Raw genomic sequence first — 3,978 nt, forward strand, 5'->3', positions numbered from 1 at the left:
TAGTGTTTCCAGGATCTTGCTTTCTGTCGTCATGTGGAGTCGGGTATGTAGTTGATGTAGTTGGAGTGCAGATGATGGCAGAAATGGGGGAAGTTTGACCAGGAGAATCCCTGACATAGGCAAGAAGCCAGATGTTTGGGTTCAGCCAATAGACTCCATTTGTAACTAAAATGTCACATTACGGTGGTATTAACCTTTCAAAGTTATGGCACACAATCGCTAATCCTATATTATCTGCATTTATAGCATGCGTTTACATGCCATACAGTCACATCAGTCTCCTCCCTCAAGGAGTTTACAATCTCTGGTCCCAATCTCACATACATACACACATTCTAAGACCAATTCAAACATGACCCAACTATCCTACCATTATGTCTTTGGAGTGTGGGAGGAAACCCACACAAGCACAGGAAAAAAACATGCAAACTGCATGTAGACAGTGTCCTGTCCAGGATTTGAACTGGGGACCCCAGTGCTGCAAGGCAGAAGTGCAAACCACTAAGGCACTGTGCTGAAACTAGGTGCTCCTAGTTGCAAAACTGCAAATCTTGGTCTCGGCTGACAATCAGGAACCTCTTTGACTCCCTGTCTTGCGATCCCTAGGGCAACCCTAGTAATTGCATAGGTTAATAGAAGAAGGTACAGGCTGTGAGGGGGAGCAGGTATTTGATACACCTGGAAGTGTTTAACCAATTCAATACCGGCAATTTTACACCTTCCTTCCCAGGCCATTTTTCAGGTTTCAGCGCTCACACTTTGACAATTGCGCAGTCATACAACACTGTACCCAAACTAAAATTTTATCATTTTCTTCACACAACTAGAGCTTTCTTTTGGTGGTATTTAATATTTGCTGGGGTTTTTATTTTTTGCTAAATTAACAAAAAAGACCGAAAATTTTGAAAAAAAACCCACATTTTTCTTTGTTTCTGTTAGAAAAGTTTGCGAATAAATAATTGTTCATAAATTTAGGCCGAGATGTATTCTGCTACATGTCTTTGGTGAAAATAACCCAAATTAGGATTTTAGTTTGTAGGAAAGTTATAGAGTTCACAAACTATAGTATAGATCTGAATATTGATCAATCCTGAAGTACTGACAGCCAATCTAATTTCTTGAGGTCCATGAATGTCAGAACAGTACAGATATCCCCCAAATGTCTGGACAGGACAGATATCCCCCAAATGTCAGGACAGATATCCCCCCAAATGACCCCTTTTTGCAAAGTAGACAGTCCGACGTACTTCATAAGAGGCATGGCGAGTTTTTTGAAGTTGTATTTTTTTTTGTCATTTTTCAGAAAATTAAAAAAGAAAAATTTATTTTCACTTTTTTTTTTTTTTTACATACTGTCTGACCAGTGCAGTACAGCGTCATCATATAACTGGAATGATCAGTTTTTTTCACACTGACTGGTGACTGTGTGGAAAAAAAAAAAATATATATTTTTTTTATTTTAAATTTTTAATTAAATTTTTTTTTTTTTTTTAAGATTTTTTTTTTCATATTTCACTGTCCGAAGTAGTACAATGTTACCATAGTAACATTGTACTACTTTGGGGAAGTGATCAGTGTTTTTTTTTTTTTTTAACACAATTTTGCTTATAGCAAAGAATTACTTTGCTATAAGCAAGCATTTACCTGAATGACATTGATTCATTCAGGGTTTTTTTTTTTTTTGGTTTTTTTTTGTGCTTCACTGTGATTTGGCCACAGCTAATCACATGTGCATGTGCTTAGCTGTGACCATTCACAGCTAGACACTAGTATACAATGGATGGCATGAATGAAGCCATCCATTGTATACAACTGTCATGTGACCTGCTGTGATTGGTCACAGCAGGTCACATGGTACCGGCAACGGGGGCCGGTACTCAGATCTGTCATTGGCCGTGTCCGAGGTACACGGCCGGTGACAGATCGCGCCACTGCGTGGCTCTGCAAGCGCGCGAGCTGCGTGTGTGCGGGAGGAAGCCATATGGCGGCCTCCCGGAAAGGTAATGCATTTTTGCGGACACCATAGGCCGGGCATCAAATGGTTAAAGTGGTTCTAAAGGCTGGACATTTATGTACCTTTAATGTATTCCCTGCTTTAAGGTAAAAAATGGCCCAGTGACCGTTATTGCACCTCCCTAAATGCTTACCTGAGTGTTGTGCCCAAGAGCAGAAGGGCTGCTCTCTTCCTCTCCTCAAAAGGCCATTGGCTCCTGTTGCTGTCACTCAAATCCTGTGCAGAGGGGATGGGGCCAAGCCATGCTGAGTGTGTCAATAAACATAGTCTGGCTCGAGAGCAAGTCCACAGGTGCCCCTGAGAAGAAGCGGCTTCCTATGGTGGTGCACGGAGAAGAGGAGGGGAGCTCAGAGGAGGCGGTTTGGGTCGCTTTGGGCAATACTATTGCACAGAGCAGGTAAGTATTACATGTTTTTGTGTGTGTTTTTTGTTTTGTTTTTTTTTTTTTAGAAAAAAAGTTTGAAGCTTTACAACTACTTTAATGCCTGCAACAGCTGGGGGCAGCAAAGTTTGAATACAAGCCACCAGAAAGACAAGTATGCATGCTGTCCTTTTTACAGGGCTGACTTTGTTTAAAGTATATGTAAACCCTCAACTTGTAAAACAACCCATTTAAAATAGAAATGAAAGGCAAACCATTTGTGTATGGATATAAAAAACATTATAAATACCTTTTCCCCCTTTTAAATGATCACATACCCTCTGTTCTCTGCTGCACAGAGAGGGGGGGGGGAGAACCAGCATCCCCCTGATCTTCCCAGTGAATAGCTGTGTGTGGGAGGGGGGGTGGAGTCTGATCATTTGGAGGAGAGCACACGGAGTTCCCAGTACAGCATGAGAACTGACTGTGGCGTGTTCTCCTTAGTGTGCTCCGTTTTAAATAGGAAATCCGAGAAACTGGCAGGAACACCAGAGATTTCACACAAAGGAAGCAATACAAAGGGAACAGGATACTTTCTCATGCAAGTGCATGGTACAGCAGGCACAGATCAGGAATATGAAATGTTGGGTTTTACATATTCTTTAACCACTTCCAGACCAGACACTTTTACCCCCTTCCTGACCAGGGCAATTGGCAATTTTCAGCTTTCAGCGCTATCACACTTTGAATGACAATTGCACGGTCATGCAACACTACCCAAATGAATTTTTTACCATTTTTTTGAGACAGATAAAGCTTTATTTTGGTGGTATTTATTCACCGCTGGGATTTTTATTTTTTTTGCTATTTAAATGAAAAAGTCCAAACATTTTGAAAGTGTTTTTTTTATAAAATTTTGCAAATAATATTTCATCATAAATCTTTGCCAAAATTTATTCCGTTATCTTCTTAGTAAAAAAAAAAAAAAATCCAAATTAGTTTATAACCAAAAATTTTAATTTTTAAACTTTTTTTTTTTACATTTTTATTTTATTTTTTATTTTTTACATACGGTCACCCTAGCAGTACAGTGTCACTAACACTAATGGTGACACTAATACTTGTGGGGGGTGATGAAAGTTTTTTTTTTTTTTACACTGATTGCTTTTACACCCATATAGGATGTAAAAGCAATCATTTCTCTTTCTCTCTGTGTGCATTCTTGCACTCATTGAGAAGTACTGAGTGAGCTGTGATTGGTCACAGCTTGTCACATGGTAGAAGGCTGTTGTGAATAGCCTTGTACCATACCATGTGACCTCTGTGATCATTCACAGATTTCACACGTAGTAAGCAATGATGTCACAAGTGACATTTTGCTTACTACTTTGCATGTGATCATTGATTGGCCAATCAGTGATCACATGATCAGGACCTCGTACAGAGGTCCCGTCCGACGATCGGTGTTTCACTGTGTCCGGAGGACACAGCGGGCACCGGATCGCGGTGCTTCACGCTCTGAGGGAGCGCGCACAAGCAGGGTGCGGGGAGGCCGTTTATAAACGGCCACCCGACCCTGCACTGCCACCGTCCGGCCGTTTAT

Source organism: Staurois parvus, unplaced genomic scaffold (genome assembly GCF_062004578.1).
Source record: "Staurois parvus isolate SC_StPar_1 unplaced genomic scaffold, SC_StPar_1.0 ptg002209l, whole genome shotgun sequence".
Taxonomy (NCBI): domain Eukaryota; kingdom Metazoa; phylum Chordata; class Amphibia; order Anura; family Ranidae; genus Staurois; species Staurois parvus.